The sequence below is a fragment of the Anser anser genome (assembly GCF_964211835.1).
Source record: "Anser anser genome assembly, chromosome: 2".
In the NCBI taxonomy this organism is placed as follows: domain Eukaryota; kingdom Metazoa; phylum Chordata; class Aves; order Anseriformes; family Anatidae; genus Anser; species Anser anser.
The window spans coordinates 145,431,991-145,449,189 of NC_139721.1; the positions used below are offsets into that span (position 1 = coordinate 145,431,991).

Sequence of the window (17,199 nt, forward strand, 5' to 3'; positions counted from 1 at the left end):
CCAGAACTCTTTCCTCCCTTGGGAGGAAACGTGCTGGGCATGAGGAAGGACTCTCAGGTGATGACTCAGTACTAGCATAGTTTCTGCTGCATTTTATTTATTTGCAGTGTAGCCAGCATCAGCAACCGAAAGGAAAGGTTCATGTTAATAGTCTCTTCCAACTAGACTTCTATTTTTATTGTTGATTCCTTTGAACAATGTTGCAGGCAACCGTATGCATCACAATATCAAGCACAAACTCAGCAAACAAAGTTTGCATTCAAGTGAATCCTGTGCCTCCTGGCTTCCACGCATTTACCACCCATTCTTGAACCCTGCCTCTGACTTCACCTCAATATTTTACAATCAGAGTATCCAAGTTGGAAGGGACCCACAAGGATCATCAAGTCCAACTCCTGGATCCCCAAAGGACAACCCCAAAAAAAATAAAAAAAAATCAGACCATGTGTCTGAGAGCGTTGTCCAAACGCTTCATGAACTCTGGCAGGCTGGGTGCCAGAGTTCAGTTAAATTTTAGTTTAACATCCACAAGTATTTAATAATCATACCCCTTATTTAAAGGGCTGATAAGGCATCCTTGTCTCCTGCTTTAAGGAGAGAGAACTGGGAGGTAAATGGCTTGGATACATTACAAAGTTGCAGCATGGTAGACCTACTGCAACCCAAGCTATGTTATGCTACCTTTTAATTAAAGATGATTTTTAAACAGGAGTGAATCCCGCACCCCAAACCTGGAAATTTGTTTATATTCATGATTAATGTTCCTAGCAGTGCTTTGACACGCACTAGAACACCAAGTTAAAGCCACCCTTCAAACAGACTCACATACAGATGCCTTCTACAATGAGAAGCAAGCAGCAAAGTTTATTGCCATCTGTTACCAAAAGGTAAAATAGCATTGCATGCACTAAGACCATGCCAGGCAAAAAAAACAAATAGTATTTCTGAATGCAAACAAAGCTACCTTTTTAAGGCAGCTTAAAAGAATGTTGATGTTTCTAGATGTCAGAAAACTTTATTAGCAGTCACTTACTTTAGAAAACAAACTTCCATGGTGAAGGACTTGTTAACTATGACAGGCTCAAGAAGCAAGCTTCCCTAGCCACCCTGGTTCTCCAAAGAGGCATTTTAAACTTCGAATCACCAGCAGCAACTTTAAAAGAAAAAAACAACAACCACACTGTCCTATCAGGTTGAAGCCCAAAGAAAACAGCAGGTGATTTATTCCTGAACTATGGTGAAAAAGCAGGTAGGAGTCTGAGATATCTAAAAGGGAAGTTTTACTGAACTAGACATAGCCAATAAGAAGCCAGTCACCATAATTCTAACTTTATATTCGTTGAAGCATAGATGTAAAGCCTTTACTCGAGTATTTTATTACCAAGTTTTAAGCAAAGAACGTCAGACTAAACACTAACTTATTACGAAGCCACGGTACCCAATTACTGAGCATTCTCAAATGAGAAAACTCCAATGTATAAAAAGTTTATTTTCTTCTCTCATGATTTATTGATCAAATGCCTCGCCCTTATTTGCCTAAGCACCTAAAGTTTCGGTTATTTGCCCAAATGACTGGTTTGGCAACCAGATTAGATGCAGAGTATTTCGTGTCCTAGCAGAACTACTTTGAAATATTTTCAAGCCCTGCAGATAATGCAGGCAGTTTCACTGTGCAGTTTCCATAACAGTTTAGGCTAAAACTAGCTTGACATCCAGTCTTCTGCACTGCTTAATTAGGACTGTCGGTACCTGCAAGATACAAGCTAAGAGCTTCATAGGGTGCAAAAATCAGGAGTGGAGAGAGAAAAACCAAGAGCAGCAGCAGGAGGGAGCAGGGATTTCTGATGTTCTTCAGCTTATTTTCATCTGTCTCTAAACAAAAACTAGAAGTGGTATGGATCATAATGCATGTTTACAATCTTCATATACTTTAGTACAATACATGAGCACCAGTTAACCATTCAGAGACGACAACACGTTGTCAACCGACTGGTACTCCTGACAGCACAGAATTACTTTATGATTTTGTATTAAGAACTTTAAAGACAGTGTTGTTTCCCCCATAGTTCTGGGTATAAGCAGAAATTTTAGCATTATTTAGTAGCAAATTGAATATTCTTTAAATCAAGAACATCACAGCTTTTGAAGTTTCCCCTGTAAAAGGCTCCCACTTGTATCTCCAGCATATCCTTAATCGTGATATTAGTATTGCAAAATTGCAGTTTGAAATTGCTTTCACATAACTGGGTTTAATATTAAAACAAAGAAAGCTTCTCCTACAATCCAAGTGAATACACAGAGACAGTTGGACCAGCATGCCATTCCACACTGCACATCGTATATTTTTTGTCAAATCCAAACTTGCATCATAGTACTTCCTAAAAAAAGTTAATTATTGTATTCAAGTCAAAATTGACTCTGCACCCAAGCAAACTGCCACTTGTCTACTGATTCCTCAGTTCAGCAACACTTCAGTGTCAAATGATGAGGAATCTGTCCATCAGTCAGTAACTAACCTTTACAGGTTGCATCGTCAGCCAATTCTACCCCCCAAAGCACCACTCACACAGGCACCTCCCCAAAACAGCGTCTGCATATACAAACCACCCGCCCTCCCAACTCTCTCACTCCCAGCTCATTCCCACCATTTTCTAGTTCATACAGCACGCAGCCAACTACTTGTATCAGCTTCCTCCAAAATCACATCAGTTCACACTACAGAGCATCTCTGGAAGCCAGGCATTATATTGCAAGCACACCAGTCCATATCCTCTGTGCCTTTTCTCCAGCCTCTGTTTCTCCCCTTTCCACTTCAGGCCTATTTACTGTTCTGGAATTCCCTGCAAGATGCCCCACCAGAAAAGCAGGCTCCATTTGCCAAAGGTCAGACAGCAGCTCATCAGGTCGCCCTAAGACAAGCCGCCCCGCCAGGAACAAATTACTTTGCCTCCTGAGTGTGTGGCATGCATTATTCCACATTTTTCATCAACTGTTGGAATAAGTGCAACCTCAATTATAGAAAAAAATCCATCCATGAAAAACTACTAATAGAGCACTGCCCTAGAGCAGCCCAATGATCATTGAACTAAATAGAGCTGTTACTTATTCAGCGCCCAATATCCTTTCAGATGCTTAGCATTCTGTTCAAGGGCCTGATCACTGCAACCAAGCTCCAGGAATCATTTATAGTCACTTTGCTGTGCCTTTACTGCTCTTGCTCAGGATACACTTAATGAATTCAGCGGTGTGGTACGTTTGTTTTTGCTTCAAGGTAAGCACAAGATAATTGTTCCGTTTTGCATCTTGGCCGCCTGATTAAAAGAAAAATCAATGTTACTATGATCAGTTGCCACATGGGTTTAGCAGTCTCTGTCACCTATCAGTATTCACAGAATACAACTATGCCATTCAACAAAGTTGTCAATACACCCATTTGTACTCCCTTTTGTTCGTATCATTAATCTAACTTTCAAGTTTATAGAACATACACTTCCTGGTAAGACAGGTCCCATGGTTGAGGTTTCAAAATTCTGGTCCTGACAGAGTCTAGAATGAACTTTTACCAAAAACAAACAGCCAAAACTTTCACCTTAAGCTAGCTATAACCTACAGCACCTCATTTCTTCCAGTCGATTAGAAATAGTTCTGTAGAATGGTGAAGACGTGTATCCAAGTAGTGACTTGGAGACTTGTTATCAGTACTTAACCTCCCTGAGAGCCAGCTGGTGCCACTCAAAGATAGAAGTTCCTGAACAGTGGCTTCCCCACTCAGAAAACAGGATCACTTATAAACCTACCTAAAGCAAGAGCTAGTGACATTACATGGATCTTTCAGAGGCAGCTATGAGCTTAACATTGCTGCTTCACTGATCTGAAAAGGCTTTTAATAACTCAAAGCTGGACTACAGTCTTAAGGGCTTTTTTTTTTTTCCTTCTGATTGCTATTGGCAAAAGGTTTGGACATTTCTAAACTATGCACAACATATGTTCAGCTTCGACCAAATATTCTGCATTCAAGCTGCAGTAATGTCTCAAATATTTAAGTACGCCAAGTACACTAGATAAAGTTTCTGTTTAAATCCAGGAGTCGCTGTAAATACAGATTCCCTCTTACCTATAGCTCACGAAGGTTGCTTATAAAACACTAACATGATGTATTGTGAGAGACTTTTCAGGCTGTCATTGACAGTTATTACAACAGATCAGTTACAAGTAAGAGAAGAAAGCCTAACTGGCAAGTCCCAGCAGCAGGTGCCATGAAGTTGGATGTTCTGGAGAACTTTCAGGAGCCAGCAACTTAGCTGGAAGCCACCCAAGGAAATCAGAACAGACCGTGGTTTTTACTAGAAGCTGCTCACTGGGGAGCATTCAAGGTTTCTCTCGTCACAGGTATAGCCTTAGGGGATATACATCATTCCAGAGTGGCAGTGGATACTAAGGCTTCAAAATTTACAAGTAGGTGTTGCTTATAGTCTTTACATACATCATCCAGATAAGGAATAGAGTAGAAACCAGGTGTGTCAATGCCTCCTGGAACAGCCTTACTTGATGTATGTCATGAGCACATGATCTACAACACATTATGCTAAGACATACTTCAATGGGACGGTGCACTAAGTACTTCCCAATATCCACAGAGTTATGCTAGGCCTGGTATTTATCTGCCAAGAGTTACAGATGGTTCCTCATCAATCAGCACCTCAATTCCCTCACTGGAAAATGGAGCAAGCCACCAGGAGATTTGGTTGAGAAGTTTAAGCTCAACCTTTGCCCAATATACTAGCATGAGACATCCCATAACACCCCAGGTAAGACTTCAGAGGGTTATCAGTACGCTTTGTCTCCTGTCCGTCTTCAACATAGTTAGCCTCAGACCTTCCATGTTCTTGTTACTAGAACCACCTGCTTTGCCACTCTTATCATTGCTACCATCAGTAAAAACAATTGTGGGAAATTTAAAAAGAAAGCACTTATGACAGGGAACAGGACGGGACTTAGTACAAGCAGGGCCCAATAAAACAGCAAAGCAAACCCAGTCTCCATACGGAGAGGAGCGAAAGCCAAAAACACAGATTCCGGAGCACAGGCAAACCTCAGCTAAACTGCCTCACGAAAAGCAGCGCTACAACATGTGCAGTAGAAAAACATTCAGTGTTTTACTGAAGTGACTTGTCATAACTTGTCGTTTTGTTGTACTTTTCTACCATTCCTGAATTTGTGTGGGGTGTTGAAAGCTCAGGATTTTAGAGCCCAATAGCTTGCAAGCTATGAATAGTAACACACTGCAGCCACTGAACATGTCCATCTCCCGTCCAAGGCCTTCTCTCCAGGGGACTGGCAGTCAATCCTTGCCCTGACAATGAAAACAAGAGAAGGAACAGGCTACCCAACACACCTCCTCCTCCTACACAGCGGGGAGTAGTGTCAAGTACTGAAGCTCTCAACCACTTAACTGACTGGTTGGTCCAGCAGCACGAAGGAATTTAAGATGGAGGAGGCACGGAAGGATGCTCAGCCACTCAGAACAGCTCTAAAAACCTAAGATCCCTCACACTATGGTAGCCCCGAAATTAAAACCAGGATGATGAAATGCTTTCAAGTCCATTCAGTAAACAATTCCTCCTACCTACTGAGGCAGAAATCCACAAACACAGGGAGACGGGCATCTGTAATTCACGGAATCCATCGAGCACAGTCAGATGAGCACCTACAATCAGCTGAACTCCCCTCCGGCACCCACAAGCACTATCCCAATGGTATGAAATAAGACTGTCTGTTCGGTTTCTCCAAAGATAAGGTGCAGTAACTCATCCCTACCAAGCGCGGAGGAACTGGCAGAACTTGAATCTCCTCTCCCCAGGTAAACACCTTGCAAAACAAAGCTGGCGCTGGTTCAAGGCACCAGACAACAAGGTGATCGCTGCCACAGCAACAACCCCACCACAGCCCACAAGCAGGGTTTCAGTCTGATCCTTTTTAGAGACACTATTTTGGCAAAAATCACTGGCTAGCCAGCTATTCCCTATCGAAGGTCAAGGCACACCGAGTTACCGTAGGGTGACCAACACACAGGACAACCTCCGGACTGCTGTCTGCGGCTCACAAGCTCTGCTTCAGCCAGGCCCTTCCCCCAAATCCTGTATATGCTAGACAATCAGCTAGAAGCAAATCCTTCATTTCCATCAATAATATTCCCCTGACCAGTCCTGAATAGCCTTGATAGCAAATTAGCATCTCTATGGGCCGAGACCAATTTAGCCAATCTGCCCGTGGCCTTGCAGACTCTCTTTTAGTTGAAAGTTGCTCTTTATTCTGGGGAAGAACTGGAAGAAGAGTCGTATTTTTTCTAATCATCATCTCTTTTGGGGAAGGTAGAGGGAGAAAAATTCTTCGTTAGTGAGAGAAATTCATTCCAAAGGAGAGTTTAAGGGACATGCATATATTAGATGTACTCACATGTATACACCACAGTGGTCAATACTTCAGAGTCCTGATAACAAAAAACGCAAGCTGAGTACATACATCGACATTTCTCGAAAAAGTGTTTACTTTTCTCAGATTCAGGTTACCAGGTCCCAGCCCCTTCTGACCTGTATACATGGCACAGAACCGTGTCTCTGAGATTAAGTCCCCCATAACTACCTTACTCTCATAAATGATTTTACCTAAACTGAGACAAATCCGCAAGATGTCACATCCACAATACCCTAACACAGACTTCAATAGGTCTGTGCGCAAGGGCAGAAGCAGCTTACAAAAAAACCCACCAGGATCGCCCTTACAGAAAATAACTTTAAAAAAATAAATTGAGGAATTCCATTTTAATCCAGGCAGTGAACATCATAGCAAGAAACTAATCTATCCAACGGGAGAGGGACTCACAAAGCAGGGCCGGCTCTGACAGATGGAGCCCAGGCAGATACGTGCCAGCTGCTCTAGCAGCGCCTTCTGCCCAGCGCTGCAAGCAGTGCTCAGGCTGGCTCTGGACTAAACCACTCCCCTTATTTAAAAAAAGGAGAAAAAAAATATATAGCATTAAAAGCACAATTTTCAGTTCTCCTGCCAAATCCAATAGAGATGTCATAGTAAACACGTGTGTTGGCAAAACACATTGTTAATGTTTCACTAGTTAGTGTCTGTGTGTACAACAAAAATAGCACACAGCAGTGAGCTAAATGACAGAGGTAGCCGTGCCCAAGTGTCATTTTCACACAATCCCTGTACACTGGATAGGGCTTCAAGACCGCATATGCAGCAAGCTTAACAAATTTTGTCTACTGGGTCTTATTTCTGTGTTTTACGTGCTACAGACAACAAGCTCCAGGGCAGAAACCGCATCTTCCATGCCTGTAGAACACTCCACAGCATTAGTGCTTACAGGTGCTTCCAGATTATGGTCCTGACTTCCCTGCAGTGCCTGTGATTTGCCTTATGACATCCCATCATTACACACACAAATTCCTTCAGAGCTAACCGAGCCGGCTCTGACACCAGAGATATCAGCCACGGCTCCACACACAGACCGCCAGCCAGGACGAGGAGCCTTGGTGCTTCCACAGCAATCTTCCCTCTGTAACACTAAGAGAGCTACCCAAGGCTTTGGGGAGCACGCTTATTTTGGCATGCTAAGCAACAGATAATAGGGAATTAGAGAACTCATGTTCCATTTGTTTCCTTATAGACTGTCTCTCAAATATTGATCTTTTGTTTTCTGGTTGTAATGGGGCTTGAAATTAAAATGGCTCTCTGTTGACTTTGCTTAAGTGCCAGCATCCACCCACAAGTTTTAGCTCATCCAGCAGGGACAGGCTCACCAGCAAGCCAGAGACCCAGAGGAAAATACAGTTAAAGAACTGCTCCTGGTGTAGGTTGGGTTTGTTTTTTTTTCCTGGTGGGAACAGGAGGGAGATGTTTTAGCATTCATGAGTTACCTTAACCTCCTCTTTCTAATAAGAGTGGCAGCAACACAGGCCCTAACTGGAGTGAGCAATCCAAACTGGGGGAATTTTTATGTCGTGCAAGTCTTCGAATCAAGGCAGCTTAGAGCACCAGTCTGGGGGCAAAGTTCTTTTGTTCACATTGCACAAAAAGTCACTTTTAAAAATAACGATAGTGATTTCTTCTAGGGATTTTACTTACCTCTTCCAGTTTACTTTCAGGTAATGGTGGGCGCTCAGGCAGTCAAAGATTTTTCATCTCAGTTTTGGCAAATTAGATTGAAGGAATAAGCCTAGAATATCACAGTAAATCTATACCTGAAGATAAGCAACATGCTAAAACTCAATGATCTTCTACAAGAGAGCTTCCAAGACCACCTTTTCTTTCACGGTCCTTGCTTTCCAGCCCTCCGTAGCTCCAGGCGGGCCTGGAAGCACACCAGACAGCCCTGAGCAAGCAAGGTTAAGACAACAAGATTTAGCATCAAGGGTCAAATGACAGCATTGCCTCACCATGTTCAGGTAGCACAGATTGTATGTCAACATCGCTCTGAACTCATACACCAGGGTAGCCTCAACAGCTGTTTGAGGGATAGCTGCATACAGAACACAGCACCTGCAGAAGCATTAGGTAGATGCAAGGTGGCTCAAAGCTATGCTCTGCCCTGCTCAACTCCAGGAAGAATCCCAGCATGCCAAAACAGAGCCAGGAGTCAGCCAGGCCTTCAAATACTGGCTGTGAAAAATGCCCCTACTTCAGGAAGAGCTGGCATGTTGCAGAAAGTCGCTGAAAAACAGCCTCCGTAACTGTAAAGTCTGGGCAGCTGCTGCTAAGGCAGCCTACAGCCATCACGGTATTTTTTGAAACAAAGAAGAAAGCAATGACCATTACAGGGTCAAGTTCTCTTCGCATACTTTGTAGTACTACATGCTCATTTAGGTCTTTTTCAGTCTGAGAAGATATTAAAAATAGCAGGCATCTCTCTAACCATGGTCAACATTCAGCTGTGCTTGTGGCCTACAGATGTTTTTGTGTTTAAGTTCAGACACCTCCTTTCTCCTCCCGAGACACTTCTACATCTCTTCTCTCTCAGAGAGATTAGGAGCATGCCCAAAACCAAGAGATTCAACACATTTTGGGGGTTGGAAGGAAATCTGAAAGCGGTAACAATGACTCTCAGATCTAAGGGGCTCTTTACTGAAGAGATACCTCTTGGTTATGGCACTACAGAAGCGAGTCCACATAGCACAGAGCTGCTGCTTATCACTTAGCATTTTGAGAAATCGGTATACTCTCTCCAGCAGGAAGCCATCCGAGAGCTTGCACATCTCAGCACTGATACAACATCCTTAGACCACAAACCAGCGGATCCTCCCAGTTTTGCAGTAGCTTGCTTCCCAGCATAACACATACACTCATAGCATGCAGTGATCTCAGGGTAATAAAGAAATGGACTGCAATACAAGGACTGATTTTTTAAATTTTTATTTAGCATGCACAACTTACATGCGCAAGGGGAAATAAAAGAAACACAAACAGCTGTTAATATTCCTTAGGCTTCTGTGCAGCCTGGGCCTGACTGCACACTTTTTATCTGACAGCACTTGTAAGCACGTTACATCCAGCCTCTATTTGAGGAATTATTTCCTATAATACTAAAATTTGAGTCTATGGTTAGCAACAGCATTCCAAAACCTTACACATATAAGCTCATTTGAACACTGGGTTGTTTCAATTGCAGCAAGCAGGAATTTAACTTGTCAAAAAAAACACAACAGAACAAAACAGATGGCTCAGGAGAATAGAGAGGAGGAGAGGGAGAGGAATGGAGAGTCAGTTGTATACCACTATTTCTTTCCCAAGAACAAAGTGAATAGGCCAGCACGTAACTACAAAATAAAAGTGAACGTGGTAATCTTCACATTCAGCAACATATAAAAATTAGAAAAAACAACAAAAAGAGCTTAGAAAGTAAGCTCTTCAATAGGAAATAAAATATCAACATCAGGCGAGGTGTGTGTGTGTGTGTATATATATATATATATATACACACACACACGCATATGGGAGGGTTTTTGTTTCAAGTCCAAATTGGAAAGAACAGTGCCGTGGTGCTAGTTAACACAGGAGTACTCAAGAAAGGAAGTTTTCCTACAGATACAGCTGCAATGCCTCTGGCAGATGCAACTATAGCACAGTTTTTGAATCCATGCTGAAGTCATAGAGGCTTCACACTATTTTTTAAGACAACGCCTTCACACACGATGCGGAGGGCAGCTGCTTGAGGCTGCTGCAGAAGGTGCAGACGGCCAGACAGACAACAGAGCTCGCACTTCCACGCAGCCAGATGCAGGAGAAGCGTCCCATCCCCACGGCTCCCAGTCCCCCCACAGCAGTATCACAACCCCAGGACCGTTTTGTTTCACAGCCTGTGGTAGGCAGAGCCACGAGGCCTTCTCACTACTACCTAGCCTGTGATCAGCTTGACGGATGAGCAGCCTCGTTACCAGCACCAAGGAGCTGTGTAGCGAGCAGCAGTCCTTCCACAAGAGGAACATCGGCCACAGCCACCCTGCCGCGACCTGAGGAGGAAGCACTCCAAGCAAGTTCTGTGCCTCTCAGATCTGCTGGCAAGGCTTAGCAGGGATCTTATCTCCTGGCAGCTAGCTATGATCTGAGCAAACGCAAGCAAGGCCAGGGCTGAGACAATTACATTTCGTAAGCCCTGTTTGAAACTGGTTAATTTACAACAGTAAGCAGCAAAAAAAAAGTTGTGCGCTATAAACACGCACTCAAGTTTACCTAAGAATTTACAGTATTTACATGCAAATAAAATGCTGCATAAGTAGGGGGATAGAAGAAGAAAGACTTTTATAAAACTACAGCTTAAACACAGAAGATAAGTCCAAACCAAAGCTAAGATACACCTACAGCAAAGCTGGAGACTGCTCCTTTTACCACCTCCCCTCCCAACCTAAGAGCCGGTTAGCTCTTAGAAGAAAAACTGCTTTTCAGCTTCCCACCTTGTCAATCTCGAAAGGAAACTGAAAAACACTTTTCTGTTCAACAACCAGAAAGCATGTTTTCCTAACCACAATAGGAGAATTTTCTTATCAATCTGAACTGCCACATTTTTGCACCCATTACACTTAATGGTGCATTTTTCTTAACTTTCGCAGCAGTTAGTTTGCATTTAGTCATTTTCTGAGGAGGCAAGAAGCTAAATGAGTATCTCCTGCTCATTATTTATGCCCTCTACTTGCCTAACTCCTTCGTAACTGCTCCATTAAACACCTCTTCCCCTCCAAGGCTGACTTTAAAAAGCCTCCTGCTTCCTGAGACTGCCGAGCGTGACTCACGGCCTTCCCCACACGCAGTCCCCCGGGCCTAGCGGGATGTCGTACAGCCACCACATACCTGCTTCAGTTCACGCTCCCCCACTCCCACCGGTGGGGAAGTAACCCCTTAAAGTCATCCAGATTAAAAGCAAAGCTACCTTTCTAGCTGTCTGAGGTAGGCAGCAAGCAACTAGTAGGGCTATTTGCTTTTAATGCTGTCTGCCATGTCGCAGCTCGCAAGATGGAGCGGCTGAGCAGGGGCCCACACCAGAGGGTTACGTGTGCTCCTCTATTCCTCCTGTGCCTTATTCCTGTCAGAAACTTGCAGAGCTGCTCAAGCCCCTTCCAACCATTCCTATTTTTTATTTATTATTCACCACAGATTGTTCTTTATCAACTCTTAAGCCTTCTCCACAACGTGCTCGAGCTTCCCCGCCTTCCCCATTCAGGACCAAAACCAGCAACTTTTCTCTCCCCGGCAGAGGAGCAGCAACTGGTTTACTTGGCTCAGCGCTCCCCAGTTATCGAGCCTCTCTCTCAGTCGCAACAGATACCTCTCTCAGTCTCTGAGCAGTCAATATTCACCGCGTCGTATTGACAGGAGCCGATTCTACAGGTCTTGTTCATGGGCAGGAGGTTTCCAAGAGGGACCGTGCGCCAGAAAGCTTTCCATTGATTGCTATTCTTCTCCAGCAGTTTAAAAGACAGACTGCCAAAGAGGAATGTAATACACATCTAGAAATGACACAGCCACTTTTCAAACAACACAAGACTTCTCACCAAGTAAGAGGCATTGTACGAGCCCAAGCTTCAATTACAGCTATGGCAACAACAGTTTTCCCCAACACTCAAAGCGAAAGACGTCTTAAGAATTAGATAGGAAAAAAAAAATCTGTTGCCATTTAAAACAGCATGTTCTTGCAACGCTCCCAGACAAGTCTCAGGACTACTGCAGCAACCAGATCATTTCAGTGCTGCGAGAACATACGGTATGCTGCAGCAGGAAACACACCCACGGTATTTCAGAGAGCCCTTCCAGAGCCAAGCACTTCCAAACCAGACACACATTTTTATCTAATGCAGCTGAAGCCAGGAGTTTGCATCACAGAAACAATAGCTCCTCCCAGAGATTTAGAAATCCTGCAAGTCAGCCAGAAAAATCAAAAGCCGATTTCCAGCCAGGTCTCCAAGGATCTTGCCAACGTAAGTGCATTGATCCATCATACCTCTATTTGTTAGTCTGATACTCCCTGGACCTTGGTTGAAGCATCATCCAAGCCACTCGCCACAAGGACTCACGGGGGAACCCTGGAGGCTGTAATCCTTTTTATAAAAACCCTTCAGGATTAGGTCCAACCCCGCTTTATCAATACAAACCTACTAATGTGTGCTAAAAGAATACCACCCCCGACATCACCAGCTTTCCCTCAGTGTTACAGGATCCAAAGCCTCCAACCAGAGAGGTTTTAGTCCTCTCTACCCTTCGGTCTCACAATAACAAAGGGACCAGCTTCCTAAACAAGACAGATTTCTTACAAATGAAAGGCCTGGCTGTATATATTTGAGAGGCCCCCTAAGAGGTTTCCTAGTAAGACAGAATCACATTAAGTCTCAGTGCTCACAGCATCTCCTGAGCTGCCTTCTGTTTCTCTGTACCCTACTCATCCTCGCATCCCCAGGTGGCTACAGACCACTTCAGAGCCAAAGCTTTAGTCCAAACTTCATGCCAATAATCTAAAAGAGAAGCGTATATAAACGCCTTCAGTAACTGCAGTTTTAGGAGATGAGCTACTATTCAATCCCATGCTGCTGGAAGCTGTCTGAAAGGCATCATGAAAAATAGCTGCATAATTTAAACTGTAACAGTAAAATATGCAACTAAATAATAGAAAGATTAATTACAAGAAACAGGCAAGGGAGAAGAGGTTTTCAGATGAGATCTGAAATGAGACTGAAAGTCAATGAGGTAGAGAGCAAGCGCGAGAGAAACCGTCTGTTTCAGAGGCAGAAGCTGTGATGAGAGCACTTGGCATTAATGGCAGCGAAACAGAAAGTCCACAGCGTTTGGCAGCAGGAGAAGAGTCAGACAACAGATCTAGGAAACCGCCTGCAGCAAACAGACAACAGACTTTAACAGGGAGAGAAAAATCAGCAAATTCACACTCAGATCAGAGCCTAGCAGAAGCACCTGGAAAGAAAGAAATGTTGTCACTGGTAACTTTTAGCAATGCAATAGTGACTAACACTACTTGCTGCAGGGACGTGAGAAGACAAGCCATGGCATGGCAATCTGCAACTATGTCGACATTATTGCAGTAGTCTGATGCAACTGCCTGGACAACTTGTCCTCTTGTCTCAGAGGTTCTCTTATCTGAGGCGCCAGAAATCGTGGAGTTGTTGCATTGGGACCACAGTTCAAGTATTCATTTACAGCACACCTGCTACAATAAAGTCAAGCAAGATGCTCAACTGACAATGATTGCCACAGGACAAATACTGGTTGGCAGATTTGCTGACCCCCCCCAGTACAAGGAGATCAGACAATGAAAGTGAAGATATGCATCTTATGACAGATTAGCTGGAGAGAAGAAAAAAACACACTTGCCTGATAAAGCATAGCTTAGAAAAAGCATTATCTTGTGAAGTACTGGCATAAAAGTAGCCAGAAGAGTTGACACAACAGGTTTTTTCCCAAGGAAATCAAAGAATTGTTACAATTCTAGTAAACAAGCTATTTTTCCTTGGAACTATTTATAACCTTAAGACTACCCCATAAGAACGTTTCATTCAACTCTAGAGATATCAAATCAGCATCTGCATTAGTAAGCCTCTTCTATCCAAGTACCAAGAAACCTTCCTGCTTTCTTAAGAAAAGTCCTAGCAGCACCACGTTTTACTCCTATCTGTCTCAGAGGTTACAATAAAATTAGGAAAGCAATTCCAAGTCTCTTCTCCACGAGTTCTTTAACTGCTCATCACCACGCTGCCAAAACCTCCTTGCGCACGAAGCAGCATGCCTGCTCTTAACCTTCTGCTGTACGAGGAGAACGCGTAGTTGGTGGCTTGAGGCTTTTTGGAGAAGGAGGAAGGAAGAGGGAGGGAAGACAGTGTCACAAATATATCTGCTATCTTAACGTAAGACCTAGTGAAGGCAAGTAATCCGCATGCAAAAACAAAGCGTAAGGTAAGCAACAGCCCTGCTCGGGGCAACAGTTGTGTCCTAGCCCCCAGAAGAGACCACCTTTACTCTTCTTTTAGCATATTCCACTGTGTCAGAAGATGCAACAAGGCACACATCTCCTGCAGCAGCTGTGATGTGACTTTATCAGAGGAGAAGGCCAAACCAGCAGAACTTTTAATTTTCAGATCCTTTTTCAGTTTGCCAGACCCAGCGGTTACTAATGGAAAACATTTTATCTGGAATCTCAGAAAAAAAATGTTATTAAAAATAAAGTCACCGTGTAAATGGTCAATCTTTTTCAGAGTAAAACTAATCTGTTTTGTGAGCTTAACTGACAGGTTGGCTAGCAATTTCATCTCACGTTAACACAGAGTGCTGAATCGTACAAGTTATATCTCAAAATGTTGCCCTCGCATTTCTTAGTTGAAATTCTCTTGTAGGAGGTCCCCCCCCTTTATAAAACATCTGCATCTGAATAACAAATCCACTCTCTGCAAGGAAGCCTTCTTACATGGCTGCTGTTACCAGCATTAAGGGCTTGCATAAGCAATGAGTAACAGCATTTGCATAGCATCAAGCAGAGGTGGCACTTACATTCTTATTAACCCTCGGAAAAAAAATGCATTCCCTCTAACACCAGGAAGAGAAGCTTTGACTTCTGCTTTCAGCAATAAATGGATTCCTTGAAGAACCCACCTGGCAGAAGCCCTGTATTTTTATTTTGCTACCAGGCACTAAGGAGATGAAATGTTTGAGGCAGAAGGGGGTCTGCCAGGCTGGAGGCGAAGGGGGAAAGGCACCTGCAGATGCCACCTTGCTTACAGGACCACACCATGACCTATTTCACACAGCACCCTGGTTTTGGCCTCCAAGCGCCCCGTGCAAGTTTTGAGCTGCAAGGGGCTGTTTGTACAACGCATGTGAGACACCACGTCTGTCTGTCTGCAGCTGCTGCCCCGCCGGCGAGGTCAGGAAGAGGGAGGAACCGTGCTGAGGCACCCTATCTACCACTACAAACGCAGCGGTTACTTCCCTTTTCTGCGGGGTGGAGGGAAGGGAGGATCCCTGGGACCGAGCCCATCCGTCTCCGACACCGGTGCTCGGATTTGGCAGGCGAGGGGAATGGAACGGCCTCGCACTAACACCAGTGCTAAAGGGAGCAAGAAGGCTGCACCTCGTAGCCAGCCCACTCGATAATTACAAACAAGCCTGGGCACTGAGTAACTGGGGGCCCACGAGTCATTTCCCACCGGGTAACAACAAATAAAAACCACACCACGGCCCTTCGACTCCCAGTCACTAATTAAGGACCGAGCACAGGCACCGAGAGAGCAAGATACCCTCTTATCCCTCAAGGATGTCTCACTACATCGGCGCTGACGCTGCCTGCACAGCTACCACCCCGCTGCTCTGCGGATAAATAAGATTTCAGAGCTGTCAAGCACAGACTGCTTTCACTAACGGGAAAGAAGAGCGACATCTTCTAGATCCTCTGCCAAGACAGCAATGCCCACCAGCAGTCAGGCAGCGCCGTGAGCACCACGTAACTGCAGAAGTTTACGGGACTGAAAACCAGCATCAAAAGGTTCTTGTAAGAACAGATAAGCCAAGCTCCGAAAGGAATTGCTCCTAATGAATTTAACGACAGTTTCAGGTGCATGTTTCCCCAAGGGATTCATTGCTCCGTCTCTGGACACCGCGTCCCTGTTTCTGGAAACACGCACTCTCTGCTGCGCTGTAGCCTAACGGAGGCCATCCGGAAGGGAGGCGGGGGGGAGCCTTCGTGCGCGGCACTGCACGTCCCAACAATCGGGGTCTGTTCCCAAATCTGACAGCACGTCCCTACACGACCTTCCATGAGTTGGTTATGAACTCTATGCCTCTATTTATGCTTCTGGGAAATGAAGGCAGTTCGAAATACTACACAAAGATACTGGGAAGTTGAATTGTATTTCTTTCAAAGTTTGTTTTTTGTTGTTAAACTTAGACCAGTAACACAGATTAACGGGAACTTTGCCCTCGGAGGTGCAACACTTCCTATTTGTACACAGCCGCTCCCTCCACTCTTATCTTCCTTACGTGATCCACTCTATAAGCCATCCTAAAGGCCCACCTATTTTCTCTTTACCATTAGTTACTGACTGCAACGAGCTCCCAGAGCTCTGGAGGAACAGAAGTACCAGACAATTGCTCCTCTTACAGCTGCTCTCTGCCTTGCAACAACTCCACGTGCCCGGCGCAGGGAGTGCAACACGAAGATCACGCTTAATGTACACCCACCACAGGCGACCTGCGAGCCTCTTCATTCTGACACAGGAGCAAAAGGAAGGGAGCAGAGTGCTTCCTTCGTGCAGGCTGTGCTACTCACCTGTAACAGCTCGACCCGACCCACGCCGCTCAATTAAGGTAGCACGGTGCCGACAATCATCTGCTGAAATGTTAACGGGAAACGCAGCAGCAAAAGCAGCTGACATCTTGCTGGCTTCTTAAAGCGAATACAATAAAATTAATGGAAACATTTCAGACTTGGAAAAGCCGATTTCCTATCAACCACCTCTTCTGGACACAAAACAGACGTACACTACTTTAGGATCCATTTCCTGTACGCGCAGGGCAATCACTTGGCCATTTAATGAAGCTGTCCTCCTGCCTTATTGCTGCTTCCAAGCTCAACATGCAGCTGTATTTTCCAAAACAAAGACAACACGCTGGCACAGAAGACCGATAATCTGAAGCCGCCAA

General features: G+C 44.4%; 1 protein-coding gene across 17 annotated transcripts in view; it reads right to left on the reverse strand.

The window, feature by feature from the left end:
* Positions 1–17,199, reverse strand: part of ABI1 (abl interactor 1) — an 80,303-nt gene that overhangs the window by 57,359 nt on the left and 5,745 nt on the right. The gene's annotated exons all lie outside the window — the stretch shown is intronic.